General features: G+C 35.6%; 1 protein-coding gene across 5 annotated transcripts in view; it reads left to right on the top strand.

The window, feature by feature from the left end:
* Window positions 1–17,485, top strand: part of ULK4 (unc-51 like kinase 4) — a 220,841-nt gene that overhangs the window by 112,165 nt on the left and 91,191 nt on the right. The window lies entirely within an intron of this gene.

Genomic DNA, 17,485 nt, shown 5'->3' with positions numbered 1-17,485 from the left:
CTGCTGTTTGGGACAAACAGGGGGCAGCAGGGATGTATAGTGATGATGCAGTTTAAGCTGTTCAAAGCAATTAATGAGTAACTATAACTCTAATATTTTCCAGAGTTATGGTATGAAGTACGGAATGATCCCTTCAGGGATGACTTAAGATCCAATATAACTGTTGTTTTAAAAGCCTCTGCACCTACAAAGGGTAGAGCATCTGCCTGTTACTGTGTGCTGGCTCTGGGCTGTTGCGCAAAATCCACTAGGTTTGTCCTGTATTTAGAGAATTGCCTCATCTCCTTTGGATCTTGCTGGTTCCTGGTAGTTGGCACTTCCCTTAAACCCATCCAGTTACAAATGCAGTAATAATGGTTATTCTGAACAACTCTTAAAACTTAGTTTTTCTTGGCTGAACTTGTTTCGAATACATAGTTTTCAAATACTGTGTTCAGAGAAAAGATAAAAACATATTGTAAAAGATGTAATAGTGCTTACCCTGAATCTTTGATGTCTTGGAGCAAGCCCATCCTGACGATCAGGGGGTCTGGAGCACGTGGCGCACGTGGAGAGGATGAGAAGACAAGTTTCATACAACCTTTGCAAAGAAATCTTGGGGAGATCTCTTTCCAGCCTGTAGCTGCCTCATGGGACAGTACAGAGAAGATGAAGCTACACTTGACTCAGCAGTGCACAATGGAGTGGCAACAGGATGAATACAAGCTGGAAGATGGGAAATTCCAGCTTGATATAGAAATAAACTTTTTGCTGTGGGGAGAATGGTCAATCACTGGAATGAGAGGTAAGAGAGGTTGTAACATCTCCATGTTTGGAGACTCTATGCAGCCTGACCCAAGCAGCCAGATATACCGGAGACCTCCAGAGGCACCTTCAACCATATGTTATTCTGTGATTTGATTTTCCCAGTCTGGTCCATCTTCCTAAAAATCAACCAGCTGAACAAAAATTACCCCACAGGTTATTTCCTAACATGGTAGCCACCATGCACTGAGCCCTATCTGTACTTAGATACATTATCTCCTCTAGACTAGGATCCAAGTCAGTAGTCTTTCAGGTGAGTTTGGATTTCTGAGCTCTTCATCTTTTTCCTGCTTCCTAATAACTTGTATGCTTTGACCTTTAAGTAAGCATGGACTGAAGTGGCAATGCTTATTCAGCTAGCTTGGCTCCACTCCCATTTCTTCTTTATCTGAGCCATCTGCATTTTATACTGCATGAGGGTGGTGTTTTATGAACCAAATCCAAGGCAGACTGTAGGTCAGGGTTGAATGGATGGGTGTATAAAGTCACTGAGTGTTTCTGCCAACATGTTTTTGTCTCTCAATACACTTGGACGTTTATTAAGATTACATTAAATATGAGTCTAGGGTTTTTTTAACAGTGTTCTAAACATTTTTTGGGTGGGGATTGAGTTGTTTGAATATTATTGTGGAGAAATTTTCCTAATGATTATATTTTTACTTACAAACAGTGCCACTCTGACCCTTAAGGGAACACGCTAACTTCAGCTTTCCACAACAGATAAAGCTGATGCTATTAGATTTTATGTCTTGGAAGACATGTTTATTTAAATGTTAACTAAGACTTTTTTTTTCTTCTTTTTTTTTTTTTTTTTTTTAACTCTATGAGCTTTAGGACAGTTAAGATTTGTAGAATATTTGAAATATGTAGCAAGAAGAATTTTATAGTATATAGGTGAAGAATCATCTGTAAAAAAACCCCCAAACTTTTAAAAGTATGGAAAATACATGACTTTTTGCCCTGATAGGGAAATAATTTTTATTTTATTTGTCACTTTATATTGATAAAAAACTTTAATAAAAATTCTTCAGTACTTCATTTTACAGTTCTGTCTAGCCCCTTCTATCAGAATGATTCTGTTATTGTTCCCTCAGTCCAGCCTGAAGGAAGAGTTTATAACCTTTTTCCATGCTCACTGAACATTTTATCAGGAACTCATTTTAGATGACAGATCAGTCTGTCAGTCTTGGGAGCTTACGGCGGAAGGGTATTGGGCTTGTGTTTCTTAGTGATGGATTTCACCAACAGCAGGAGTGAGAGGTCTGGACTGACCATCACCACAGACGGCCCTAAGGCTTGGATAGAAACGCAATTGATGCTCATGTTGTCTCCCTCTCACTTTTTCAGCAAACACAATCTTTTAAGAACTTACAAAGTTCACAATGCAGAGGTTCTAAAGTAAGGTTTTACCCCTCTTGAACAGTATTTGGTTGGGTTGGTTTTGGTTTAGGGGTTTTTTTGTAGTCATAAAGCTGTTCAGCTTGCACATATACTTTCATCACACTTGATTTGAGATTTTTTGATAGAAGTTGTGTGGATAACCTTCAGGATCTTGTGATTATTCATGTAATTAAAATCCTCTCAAGTTTTTTTGACACCTAATACTACTCACTTTCAGTTTAATTTGCACCCCTTTTCAAAGCAGATATGAAACCTGTGTGTGTTTTGAAGTATTGCACAATGTGAGACTGCTGTCTATGGTCACAGCTCTACATGTGCAGAGATGCAAGTTGTGTTGCCATTATCACTCAGGAATGAGATATTGTGGTTAGATAAAAATACAGTCTAATAAAAATACCTATTTAATCCTTTGTCCTGGTCTGGAAAATACACTGAATATTACTCATTGTGAGAGGAAGTATTGCAGTGGTAGACAGAGAAACATTGTGCATGTTACTCCATGTGTGGATTTTGAGTTCCCTATCTCAAAATGTTTAGAGTAGAACTGCAAATAGTGTAAAGAAAAAAACCCTGAGATGGTCAAAGGTTTGGAATGGCCACTGTGAAAGAGATTATCCTTTATGCTTAAATCTGGAAGGTGGTGGTTGAGGGGCAAGTGTGGTTTTTATATATACATACCACAGTCAGGTGAATAGGGAACAGTATCACTGCTCACTGTCTCTAATCACACAGGATCTGTATTATGAGAACTAAAGAAAACTTGCAGTTGGGATCTGAAAAATTGAAAAAAGGTCAATTTCTTTTTTCTGTAGGGTTATGTTCAGCTTTCAGCTCTGCTCCATGGCATCCTCAGTTTACTTGAATTAAAAAATAGACTGGACAAATTAATGGAATAAAAATCCATTGAGAGCTATTATGTGCATAAAATCTGCTTCTGGCTCAAAGTCCTTCGGCTGTGAATTCCTGGAGGCTGAGGAACGTGTTCAGTATATATGGCAATGTGGAGCTTCTGCTCTTGTCAAGTGTTTTAGATATGTTGTTAGGGTAGGTAGACCTTCTATTTGAACTGAGTCAGATTCTACTTTATATACTAGAAATGAATGCATGGGAACCTTTCTGTATTGTGAGATTTTAATTATTAGTGGCAGAAATTTGTCTTACAACTCCCTTTTTTTTAATGAGAAACCGGTTTAATTTTTTATGACTTAAACAGATTGACTTGTTTTCTGAAGCCAGTTGTTTCTTAGAAAAATTAACTAGTTAAAAATACACAGCTCTGAGTTAGGTTAATTTTCAGTCTGTGCTGTATATTTGGCTGTCTGTGGAATAAAAAATTAGTGGTAATTTGGGGAATTCACGAAGAAGTTTGTATGTTCTTTAAGAATTAGTATTTAGCTGTTGTTTATTAACACCTTTCAGAGTTGTCAATGTTTAATGTAGCACATTTTTGCAGAATTTTTATTACATCAAAGCATCACTCAGTCATTATAATTAGACAATTTTCCCACTTTGGGGAAAAATATTTGGGAGGTGGTTTGGGATCAGTAAAGAGATAATTGTGCTCTTTTTTAATTAGAGATTTAACTAGCATCATCATCTTCAGAATCCATCTTACTTCTGTTACACCCCTTTCCTCCAAAAGTTTGTAGCATTTAATGCCTTTCTCCTACATTTTAATTTAAGCAGTGTAAAGTAGTTAATCTTCTAGACTGGTAACTGGTTCTGCTGTGAATAAGATTAAACAAATTAAATTTGTTATCTTTTGTTGTTCATCCTCCCCCACTTTTATCACTAACTGATAAATCTTCCCTCCCATTCTTTAAGCTTTTTTCCTATTCTTGCAATCTTGCAGTGCCCACACCTTGGACACATTTAATTTTGTTTATTTAATTCTTTTCCCATAGTCAGATTGTAATATTCACATATATATGTGTGCATGTAATATATAAAATATGCCCTTATATGTATGCGTGTGTGACAATCTCAAATTATTTATGTTAGCAATCTCGAAGTCTTTGTGACCTTGTAAGTGTTCTTCATACTGTATCGTGTGATGTAAAAAAAGAAGAAATGTGCCTGGTGCCAAAGGTTCTGTGACAGTTGATTGTGAGCAGCAGAAGAGGGAGCAGGAGAACAACTTGGGAAGCTGGCAGGGCTACTTTTGTCTAACTGCTGACTGGAGTGCAGCTCTGCAGCATTCCCACCCCACTCCCGGGGTTCATGGGTAGAGCTGAGGGGCATGTGGAGACCTATGGAAGAGGAGGGGCTGTAACATCATGATGTAAATGTGTGAAAGGCATGTGCTGCAAAAAGACAGATTATTTCTAATATGAGATTTCACAAGTCTAGTACCAAAGTGTGTCCTCAATGACCTTTAACTATCAAGTTATAGGGAGAAATCATGACCTTACCATAGTTTCTTTGAATTTTATGAAAAATTTTAAATGGGTAATACAGAAAGCAATTGCCATCAATGTTCACTCAAGGTGATTAATGTTTACATTTAAAAGTTAATTTATTTTTGCTGTAGAAGCAATATTAATGCAAAATCTCACTTCTTCCACAGTTCATGTTTGTCAGGCTGATTAAAAGCAAATTGCTAATTTACTGTTCCTGCTAATACAAATGTCCAGACAAAGAGAAAGCATTTAAGGGAAAATATATATTGAAGTAAATCTGGGATATATGTTTTTCAGAGTAAGATTTATTGATCTTTGACTAGAATTTTACTCTGACATTATCACTGTTCTGTCAAACAGCTCTTAATCTCATCTAAAGAAATATTGGCATAGGAATGCAGCAGTTGCTGACTGTACCTTTATTGACCCAGCTGCATTCTGATAACTAAGGTACTGAGCTATTGTGTGCTTTACAATAGAGTTTGTAAAAGAATATTGAATGTCCGTGAAGGGTTTCTGGCTGGAAGAGGTTTCCACATTATGCATCTGAACTCTGACCATTTATCTAGAAATTTGTCTGGTTTGGCTTCAGTCACGTATTCTTTATGTATTCCTTGTGTTAATATCTTCCTGAAGATTTTGTATTGCAGGGTGATAATTAGATTTTAGAATGTCAATCTTGTACAAAGCAAAACAATTTAAATCTTAATATTCTACTTTTTACTTTCTGTTTTTAACTGTATTCATTTACTCATTATAGTAAATGCTTAGTTTCTAAATATATATATATTTATGTAAAATGTTTTTATAGGCAAGCTTAAAATTCATTGCTTTGCAAAGGTAGATTCATTAGCCATATGTATGCAAAAAGATTAAGCCTACCAAGATACAATCTTAGTTTACACACTGTAACTTTCTAATTACAATTATAATAGAGCATCAAATCAAAGACGCAGCTGAAATTTTGGTAATTTTTTTCTTTTCCTTTCCTCTTAGATTTCTCTTTTGAATCCCCTGTTTATATTACAAGGTTCAGTTCCTGCCCATTGGATGTTTCGATCAAGTATTTCTTTACTGATCACATGGGTACAGGAAGGAAAAGTTGTGCCTTTTCATATACTGGGTTCCTTTCAAACTCCTGGCTACCAAATAAGATGACAACCTGTTCAAACATTGTTAAATGTGGTGACTGAGAGTTTACTCTCTGCAGTTTAACTGAGGGCCCCAAATTGATCCCTGTGGCAGATACTTAAGCACTGTTTAGTGGGTGACATTGCTTTTAGTTTTCTGTTGTTATTTTATTTGACATGGAGCTTGGCAATAATCAAGGTTTTACAAAGGAAAAAGAGATTTCTTTCAGTTACGTGTTGGAGTAGAATGCAATACTTCTCCTTGGTGCATATTTCATCCATTTGACTAAAGCAGAAAGGATGTGTATGAGGGCTGATAGCTCCTTTCACTGCTGCAGAAAACCAAGGATCATTCTGTAAACAATCCATTACTTACTGTATATTATCAAGTTCTACATTTGCTTGCCCTGTGTCAAGTTCTGGAGCAGGATTTAAATTCCCTGCACGTAGTTATCTTTAGGGTTCACATCTGGATGGCACTGCAGGAGCATATTGCTGAAAGCAAACAGACTAGCAGTTCTGACGGTAACAATGCAGTCTGAGGAAATACTGCACGCATGTATAAGATTCCATTAAAAAGCAGGGAGTGAGAGGGATGTCTAATGCAGTCCATTTAATGCAGAACTCTCCAGAGAGTGAAGTGGGGATTATGCCTGCTCCCGTGCTTATTAAAGACTAGTATAGAGGATGCTTGTTGGGCGAATGGTATCTCCATAACAGACGCTCTGATGCTCATGAATACATTTCTAATTATATCTTAATGATCTCAGCCACAAATAGGAAAACAAAAGTCTTTGTCTCCCTGAGTGGTTACCTTAGTGGCTGCAGGATTGGCAAGGTTTAGATTTTCCATCTCCTCTCACTAATCCCAGGGGGCTTCATTGTGAGAAATGAGACTTGTTTATGATGGTGAATTAGATTGCTGTAAAAGGTTATTTCAACAGACAGTTGGGAAATCATAATAGAATAATTTAGTAAAAATAGGAGCTAAAGTATGCTTAATGAAACATGATTAGATTTAATTTTCATGCTATTTCAATCATTAAAGGTACATTATGCTTTCTCAGACCTCATTTGGGCTCTTTGCCATGAACCCACTCTTAGTAACAGACTGAAACTTGCATGTTCCATTAGGATATAAAAATGGCTAATGATACTCTAGTCTCCTCTCCCTGGCTTTTGTAAAATTTCTGTTACTAGCTTTTCAGATATATTTTAGCTGTTTTCGTCTTTGATCTTTTTATTCCTTCACATCTATTGTACACATTTTTTGGTATGAATAACTGTTCAGGGAGTATAGATTGAGTGAAATGAAGTAAAAGACCAATATAGCTACCTAATAATGGTGAGATGGCTTATTATGAGTAATTAAAATTTGTTAATTTAGTTGTTCCTAGGAGTCTGTGTTCTAACAAAACTTGGGTTTTAATTTCTTCATATAAAATATGTTTCTATACTGTCTTATCCAGTGGTACAATTCTTTGGGTTTTTGTGGGCTTTTTTTTGTTTTGTTTTGTTTTGTTTTGTTTTTTGTTTTGTTTGGTTTGGGGGGGATTTTTAGTTTGGTTTTCGTTTCTTTTTTATTCTCTTTCTCTATTCTTTCCTTTCACGGTGCAAAGACACATAGTGTGCCACTGCATATGGGCTAAAATTTCTGTCTGGCCGCTAGTGTTATTAAATTTAGTTCTCAATGGTATTTTATGCCTTTCTCTTAGCATCAAAATGCTACTTAGATCTAAAAATATCCAACTCCTTTTCAGGCTATGAATTCAAATGACAATAGAGCTGCTGTTTGCCGGTAGACAACTTGAGTAGAGCAGCAGAACCTTGCTGATCAGCTCAGTTGGTCAGAGCACCAAGTTTGTGGGGCTGAACCCTGCATGGGCTATTCACTTCAGAGCTGGACTCAGTGATCCTTGTGGGTCCTTCCCACCTCAGAATATTCTGTGATTCTGTGGTCATGGCTCCATTTGTTTTCATGATTCCAGTCTGTTGTTTGGGGGTGGAAGTATAGGGGTTATTTCAGTGTTTCATTATGTTACTCCAAGTTGGATGCATGTTTCAGTGAGAAGGGCTTTTTTTGTTCAGGATGAATTTTCTGCCCACAGTTGCACGGGAGGCAGAGGAGAAAGGCAGATCTCAGGGTAGCCAGTGGCACATCAGTCATGAATGCTTTAGGGAAAGGGCCCATGTGCAGATCCGAGTTCAAAATCACCCTAGAGGAAACAGCTGACTCTAGGTTTCTGAAGCTCAAGGTAAGTAATTTGTCTAGTAAGCAAGATGTTTCACTAACATCTCTCACCATCTCCTACTGAAGTTGCTTCAGTTTGTATGTACTAAATTTTCCCTGTTGCCAATCCTGCTGGTGATATGGACTTTCACTAAAAATGAGGAGAACTGAAGTCCTCTACATTTCTTGTAAGATAGTGAACCACTGTGGGATACAGGTGGTGTGATAACCTAAAAAGTGTGTCAGTGCACACTGGAAATGCTTGTTTGAAGTCTTAAACATTTAAAGAAATTGAAAGTCTGGCTCCATTCTGAAACAGCATAGAGTCTCAAGTCATCAATTTTTCAGCATTGCTAGAATAGTTTCATTTGAATTTCGTATGTCATAGTTGAAATACTTTATGAGAAAATGTGTGTGTATGTATATTCATGTGTCTATATAAACGTATTTAATGGATACTGTCCTCCTTATATAAGTTCTCATGTAATCATTGAGTGCCTGTTTACTTCTGAAATGAGCTATATGAAGGACAAAAAGCCCTCACTCTTTAGGGGGTTTAAGAAGGTACTTTGTTACACTCTGAAGGCACTGCAATCTCCTGTGTTTCCGGGCAATATCTGCCTTAACAGTGATGAAAATCAGGAATATTTGAAGTGAGCCTATGCCCTTCATATTGATGACTGAAATGTATCTCTGTCATTAAGTGGAATTTCTTTTCATAAACAATAAGCAATTTTCAAACCTGTATTCTTAAAGCTGATTTTTTGAATCAGTATGTAGGTATTTAAACAGAAATGACTTAGGGAAAGAGATGGGGTGAGACTATGAAGAAAACTATAATAAACTATTTGGAGATTACCCTGGAAAGATGTGCAAAAAGAAAAATGCTGTTCAGTATATTCTTAATAACAGTAATAACAAAATGCAGTATAACTTCCTCTGTCTTTGAGAAAGAAGTAGAACTTGCTTAGAAGAGCCTCCTATTTTGCTGAACTTAGCCATTTCTGATTGTGTCTTTGAACCATCTGTTAATCTCTGGCGAAAATGGAATAAATTAAATGTGATATCATATTTAGCAGAAAGAGGTATAGTTTTTTCAAGTTACAGCATCTGATACTGTTTCACAAATGCTTATGAGAAGAATTGGTTTTCTTTCCTTGTATTCTTGTGGATGTGAGTTAAGCTTTTAAATTATAAGTTGTGCCATTGCTGCTCTTTGCAATGTAGGAAATTACTTTAGAGCAGATGAGAGTAAGAGTTTTCAGAAGTGGTGCTTGATGTGTGCCAGGCACGGGGTGCTTCAGAGAGTATCAGTGGGGTATCAGGTGACCCTGTAGTGCTGAGTGAATGTAAATTTTTCAAGCTGTCTATTGTCTGGTGCTATTGAGATTGCCACCATGGGGAGCAAGGCTCAGGGTAGTCCAAAATTAATTTTGATGTATTCTTGTTTATCTACTCAGTAGAGCAATTACTATTTTTTGTCTTTTCTTCTTAGTTTAATATTCTGAGTAGTGAGAACTAAATCAAATAATCAGAGAATACTTTGGGTTGGAAGGAATCTTGAACTGCCTTCTAGTTCCAACCTTCCTGCCCTGGGCAGGGGTGTCATTCACTAGACCAGTTTGCTCAAAGCCCTGTCCAGCCAGGCTTGGAACAGTTAGAGGGATGGGGCATCCATAACTTTTCTAAGAAACCTGTGCCAGTGTCTCAGCACCCTTGTTGCAAATAATTTCTTCCTTTTATGCAATCTGTATTTATTCTCTTTTACTTAGATCCCATCTTAAATTAACAAGAATAATGATCTACTAGCACATAAAAATTATTATAAAACTCATAGTGTAAGTATATTTTGAATAATAATAATAATTACTGTTATTGCTATTCTTGTTAGCTGTCATTTCTTTCTCCATTTTACTTCTTTCTCATCAGTTATCTTTCAGGTGCTCTTCTGTGGTCTAGCATCATCAGACTGTTGTTGGCTAAGGGAACACTTGTCTTTCAATACCAGTGAATTCCAGTGGCTGGAAGATATAATTCCTGTGACTGACATTGCATTCATGCTATTTTATAGAGCTAAAATGGGCCTGTCACTTCATAAGTATGTTTCTGAAATGTATGTACCTGAAATATGACCTACTAAAAGTGAACTTTGTGTTCGCTTTTTCTACGGTCACAGGTACAGACAAAATAAGAATTAAATGCAAAGCAGGAAGAAAATGAATAAAAATCACAGTGTAATGAAAAAATGCTATTTCTGTCCCAGACCAATATAACCAAGATATATATGCTGTCTTTGGTTCTGGTGCCACAGGCATAGCTAATATAAAAGCAAACTCTGTAGAGTCTGGAAACTGCAGCAATATCCTGGGAAATATTGAAGCAAGGAGAAGGTATGGTCATTTAACCTTGAAATTCTCTCTTTCTAGTCTCTAGATTTATTTACTTGTTCTTTTTAATTTTTCATCTTGACTAGGTCCTGTTTCTTCTGGTAAGCAGTAATAAAGCAAAATTATGTTAATCTTGCACAGAATTTAATTCGGGAATGGGGTTGGTGACTTGTTTGTTGGATGCCAAGTTAAGGTGATCAGTGGTTTGTATGTCTGTGGGAGATTTTTGGATAACAGTAAATTTCCTTCCTGTTGTCTCTACAGAAGAGTGTTTCTAGTATTTACATAGAATAAGAAACTGTACTTCCGTTTGCTAGTAGTAGTAGTTTTCATTGAGAAGTTCTCTGTAAATGCAAACTGCTCCTTCCAAATGTATCCAAACATGGGTCTTAATACCAGACTCATTTCGTTTTTCCTCTGAAAGCAATGAAGCTTTTGATGGCTATATAAACACTGTATTTTTTAGGCCTGGATTGTAAAAATACTTACGTTTGGAAACTGACATTAAGAGAGGTAGCAAATGCTTCAAGTCTTATTTAGCTGATACACATATAGAAATATGTGTATCAAATCCACTTACACTCAGAGGAGTTGTAATCACTGTGGTGCACTGTTGCTGTGAAGTCAGACAGACACAACACTTTTAAAGTCAAGCGGCAAAAGCTCCACTTTAATGTTACAGCCTATTTTTATATGGTTTTCAAAAGTATCGTGTTTAATTCTAATTGGCTAGTAACTTTCTTGCCAAACAGTTCATTGGTGAGTAGGTGCTCATGTGTATACGTGCTAAGGCTCTCTTTCTCCACAGATGTTTACATTTTTTTTCCAACAATCCAGGGTAGTTTTCACAGGTGCAAACTGTCTTCTCACAAGAATAGAGTATTTCTATAATATTTCTTTAGAGTACAGAGGAATTTCACCACTGAGCAAACAAACTTACTGTTTGAGAGATTTATTGAGTATAACATCTCAACAAAACCCCACTGTAGTCATTAATAGACTTATTTAATAATTTTTTTACAACTAATAAACACAGTGCTTTGCAATGTGGAGTTTTCATTTGCAGCAGTCAGTTCATATTTTCTCTTGCCTTGACTGCTTAGTGTCCTAGTAGGAATATAGTTTGTTTAGAGCATAATTGCTTGTCTGTCTAAGCCCGGGACAGAAACATGAAAGAAATACCCTCTCTGTCATGGGATAATAATGCTGGTTGTGTTACTTTCCAGCATTTCTGCTAGTCTGTTCACTGAGGAATGTTGTTAGTGCTCACATTTCCTGCCCTGTGATTTGGTGCCTTGGTATCAACTAACAATTGTAGCTACTCTAGGAGTAACTTGAGTGGGGAAAGGCTGAAATATGAGTTTCCTAGGACATCTATGCAGAGTAGTATGTGTACTTTGAACTGAGTAGATTGGTAACTGGTAGGGCCTGGTTGAGTATGCTTATTTTCTAAATGCTGTCTCTTGGGAACATACAAAATCTTAATGAACAGGTGTCCACAAATGAGATGTACAGACTGACGTTAAAAAAAAAAAAAAATATATATATATATATATAAAAAATATAAAGAGAATTTCCTAATGTCTTTCAGACTAGTAATCAGCTACTTAAATAACCCCTAAAATAATAATAGAAATTGAGGAATTATGTGCTTTGAATGTGCCAAATGTAGTCAGACTACAACATGATTCTGGCAGTGGAAGAATGAGCAGGGGTTTTGTTTGTTTGTTTGTTTTTGGATTTTTAAAAAATTTATTTAACTGCCCTTCATTGTTTTCAAGTTTAATGTAACTTGAATAAACTAGTTATCAACTTTCTCTGTTGCAATTACAGGTTGAGTAAATGTGAATATGTGGGAAAAAACAATGCTTTTCAAACTAAATAGTATTTTGAGGGTAGAAGGCATAAAGAAAGGAGTAAAGTCAAAAATATTAAACATGTAAATGTGTTTTTCCTGACACTTTTGACAGCTCAAATATATCTCTCAACCCAACGAAATTGTAGTAGAGACAAGCATTCTTTCCTCATTCAGACAGATTCAATTTTCCTGTACTTCTTTGTCAGCCCGTGGCTTCTCATTCAACACCTTTTTCAACAACACCTTCCTGAATTTTAAGGAAGTCTGTGAGTACAAAGAATAAAACATTCGATATGAAATTAAGAGAGACTATGGATATTTTTTTCTATCCTTTTAACTTCCTTGTAAGAGCATAGCTTTTCCTCTGTTGGGTTTTTTGTCAAGAGGGTTTTGGGTTTTTTTTTTTTTCAGTGATGGAAAATGTCAGGAAAGGATTTTCAATCCTGATCTTGCACACCTCGGTAGGCAGCAGAAACTCAGTCAGTATCAGTTTTTTGCTTTTAAATACTGCTTTAGTATCTAATTAGCTATGGATATGGGAGTGAGCACTGAGGGAGAGGAGACAGAGACTTAACTAGCATCATCATCTTCAGAATCCATCTTACTTCTGTCACACCCCTTTCCTCCAAAAGTTTGTAGCATTTAATGCCTTTCTCCTACATTTTAATGTAAGCAGTGTAAAGTAGTTAATCTTCTAGACTGGTAACTGGTAACTGGACAGAGACCTGTTCCTTAACAGCTGATGATGGATTAATGAACACAGAGTATAGGAGATTTCTTTCCTTGTGGTGGCAAAGTGTCTTTTGCATCAAAGCAAAATCCATCTAGAAAAAAGATGTCCCCTGATTTTTATCTGTCATTCCGAGTTCTTTAAGAAGTAGCTTTTAATGAATGCTGGAAATGCAAGTCTGATAAGTGAGTATTTTGGTATGGTAATTTTTGGCATTAATGTTTGGTCGCAGCTCCCAAGTGACTTTGCAGTTCAAATGTTTCACTGCTACTTGAGACTCTCCAAGGTATCTCAATAGGAAGTTATTGCTGTGGTGGTAGCTATTACCTGTAGAGTTTCATTGCTTCAGAGCACACTGGCATGAATTCTTCCAGAATACTGGATCTTCATTGATATCAGGAAGTTTAATTCTCAAGAGTGAGATATCTGTATAGATTTTTTTCCAAACTGTCTGTTTAGTTGTGTGCAAATTTTTCTTTTTACAAAACTTAAGTGTTATTGACAATGAATAGTTTTAATCCACAGGAAGCTAATTTTTTGGCTACTTTTTTCTAGGTAATGGGGAAATTTGTTTTTATATTAAATTACTTCTGAATGTCCTCTCTGTGAAGGAGCCTGACTGCTTGAGAGAGGAGCCTACTCAGACTCCCTCAGTTGACAGTAAAGAAAATTTTCTGTGAGAGTGGTGTTCTTCCACTAAGGTTTTTAGGTGCAAAAGGATAAGCTTTGAGGTTTCATCGCTGCTGGAAATGTAGGTGCAATTATGTAGAAAGAAGGAATGTTGCTGTGTTCTAAGAGCTGCTGCTGAACTGCTTTGCAATTCATCTGTAACAGTGAATGTAAGATGGTGAAATTTTGCGTTGCCTGCTGCAGTGGGTATTAGAACAAAATCTAAGACTAATTTACTCCTTTCTGTTGGTTGATGCTTCACATTCTAGGTTTTTTATTAACACTTTCCTTTCTCCTTAGTTAATCCTTCAAAATCACTACTTTTCCCCTATACTCAATTATCTTTGCCTAAGCATATATTGACTAAGAATGCAGATGCTCTTTATTTTTCACTGTTCCAGCAGGAATTTCTGTGGAAGTTGCAAGACTTAAAATCTTCATGTGTGAACTGGATATGTCACTGTTGTGATATATCTGAAAAGCAATTTTCAGGTTGTTCTACAAATTGGTTGTCAGATTAGTAGTTGCTCCTTTTTGTGTGACCATATCCAGAGGGAAATATTTGTAAATATTAGTTCTGGTAGAATTGTAGTTTTAAAAATGTCTGATTTTTGAAAAGCAGAGTAGCAAGAGATATGACTCTGCTTACTTCTGATTTAGATAATTAATAAGGAAAACAGCATTACCTTGATGTTAGAGATCCATATTTATATGCTTTCAGTTTGTGCATTACTGGCCTTAGGAATCAAAAGCCACAAAACATTAAGTATTAAATTAACCAACTAGAAAAGACTGTGATTCTCTGTTTCATAAACAAAGTAATTGCAAATCAAAATAAGCTAGATTGAATGCAATCTTAAACTATGTTCCTTTAAAGAAGTCCTTGTTAGCATCAATGTTTAGGTTTATTTCATCTCAGCTATACTATGACAAAGAATCATCAGATAAGAATGGCATATTTTAATAACTATAATTTGAATATAGTTCATTTCTCTAATTTTCTTCTTTCAGTTGATTTAGTGTATGAAAACTTGAGCCTCTTATTTTATGTCCCTTATTTACCTAAACTTATGTTCATAGATCACATGTAAGCTTGAGAAGGAGAGCGTAAAGTTTAATCACTGACTATATTGAATGAGTAGGAGTACTGTGGTGTGTAGTATAAGATTTAATCCCAGCATATCTGTAAACATAGCATTTAGGGCTTTCTCTTCTGGGTTTTTAGATACAGAAGTAGGAGACAAGCATGTGAAGTCTCCCAAATTGCAAACCTCTTATCGCAAATGCAATATCTTTTGTTATGTAAAATGTAATTAAAATACTGTAGTTTGCCTAGTACTGTTTTAAGTTCTAGTCCCCTTAAAGGAAGAGAAAAACGAGCTTTTAGTATCTTGCCAAGATTCCTGCTCCCTCTTTGCTAATTCACACCCTTTTACCTAAAAATACTTCAAGTGATTTCTTTTGTGAGGGTACAACCCTTCAGAATTAGAATGAAAAGTTTAATGGCCTAAATACAGTTCAGTCCTATTTGAAAAGCTTGATTTATCTTCTGTGGTTTCTTTTTTTTTTAATACTAGTATTTCCTTGTTATGCCCTTGGTATTTCATAGCTGTCCTTTTTAAGCACTGAAGCAATTAGTTTTGAGAAGGCTGATTCTTCAGGGTCCAGTGCTTTCCTGCCTTTCATTCGCCAAAGCTGTACATTTTAATGAAGTTGTTTCATCTGTGTTGCCAAACACTAGAATTTTACTGCTTCAATTCTAATTATCTCTGCTGGCAAATGCTATGTTTTATTAAAGCTGTCAAGTGCACTGTTCATTAAATGTCCACAGTCAGTGGTGCTGTGCACACAAATTAGATCAGCTTTACACCTTGATAGATTATGAAGTTAAATATTTTTATATAAACCTCTAAAATTGAGTCTAATAGCAATCAGTGATGGCTTAGATAAGTAAAGCATACCTATAGCTTCTTGGAACCTCATATCTTGTCAAAATCCATCATGGAACATATGACCGCTAGTAGTACAACTGAGTATACCATTTGAATGATTATTTAATTCATTAAGATACCATTTTCCTTCCTCAAGATATCTACATTGCATCTTGAATTCTAATTTATATGTATTTAGAGTAAGATAAGTTTTGTTATTTATGCTTTGATATAAGTAAAAACATCAGTGCTGGTCTTTCAGCAGAGGTTGCAAAGCACAATTCATGTCCATTAAAAGCAAAAATAGCTTCACTGAAATGTTACTAATCTGGTGAATGTGCTAGATTGTTATCATAAACAGCTAACAGATTCTCTTCTAATTGTATATCTGAAAGGGGAATTTTACTAGAAGGTGTTTACTTCAAATATGAAGCAGTAGTAGAAATATTGTACTTGCAAAGAAAGTATTTGAGTCAGCTCTCGTTTTGACAGTTGGAGATTTCTTTTGCTTTTGTTAATTTTATGTCCCCAGTGTATGTATCATTATCCTTAGTAGTGGAATAGTCATTATTGCTATTTAATGTATTGTTTTCTAGATGTTCTTTAGGAGAATTAATAAGATATTTTGATGATAGACTACCAGATAAACACATTGTTTATCTTTTAAAAATAATGTTCTTCTTATCCTTCAGCTATCTGTAGGAAAATAACTTCAAATTTATTTTTAGTACCATGGCTTTATAGTGTCTGTTTTCTGTATTGGTTACCTTACCTTCGAGGAATCTGGTGTTTATACTTTCCAACTTTGCTCTTGAATTTATCAGGCTGTATTTCACACCTTTAGAGGAACAGATATTTATTGGGTTCTTTATGGAAATCATAAATAACATATAAAAATGCTATATAAAGCAAATAGAATTTAAGAGCTCTTAGATATGTATTTTTAAAGCTTGGGTAGGAAACTACAGTCCTTCAAAAGGCTGTGAGGCACTCTTCCTTGTCTCTGCTCCTTATGATCTATTTTAGAGCACTTTATTTTGAATAGAAAATTCATATAATGTGGAGTTGAATAGAAGACTGTGTATGTTTATGTATTTAATTTTCTGTTAATGTATTATACCTTAAGAAATAGATTTAATGTATGGGATTTGTAGGAAATAATGCATTTTATTTTTTTAGTGTAGAAACAAAGTGTTCCTTTGACTGTATTCAAGATCTGAAGTGATTTTTGCCATCTAAAATGCTTAAGTTCAGACAAGTTTCATCATGTTCAACTTTAATTTTTTTTCAATTGCCTACTGTCAGACAGGAGATGGACCCTAATAAATGGTGTATTCTGTGGCAGTGAAGTAGTTGAGCAATACCAATATACTGAGAGGTTTGGTGGGAAAGGGACACGTGGAAGTTACCTAAGTGCATGTGAGAAACTTACAATGCATGAAACATGGCATTTTTTTCTTAGTTTTATTTTCTCTTTGGATGTATATATCTATTTGGCTTTGAGTCTGAAAATTGGACAAAATATTTCTTGAACCTTCTAGGGAGATTTAGATTTTTCAAGGTTTGTCCTATTTTGGCTTCTTGGAAGTTTTCTGAGTTATTACAGTCCCTAGTGTGCATATAAATGAATATTGGTTGCGTTACCTTATTCACCCTTTTCATCCTGAGTGTGCAAGTGCAGTGAATGTAACAGAAGAAAATAAATTTTTTTTTAAGCCTTTGTGGCTTCCTCTTCTCAGTGTAGCCTCAACAATTGTGAAAAATCAGTGAAGCAATCACCAAACATATGAAAGACATTAAAAAAGTGGTGTAGTTCAATACAGTCATAGGTCTTTAATGTGTCTGTGAAATTATGAATTTATACAAAGAAAAAGAAAAACAACAAATAGGCTTATGGTGGGGTTATCAACCTGAGACTGAAAAAGTAACAATAATGCCATTAATAA

This window comes from Hirundo rustica, chromosome 1, assembly GCF_015227805.2.
Source record: "Hirundo rustica isolate bHirRus1 chromosome 1, bHirRus1.pri.v3, whole genome shotgun sequence".
Classification (NCBI taxonomy): domain Eukaryota; kingdom Metazoa; phylum Chordata; class Aves; order Passeriformes; family Hirundinidae; genus Hirundo; species Hirundo rustica.
Note: the sequence above shows the minus strand (reverse complement) of the source record. Positions and strands in the feature narration are given on the sequence as shown.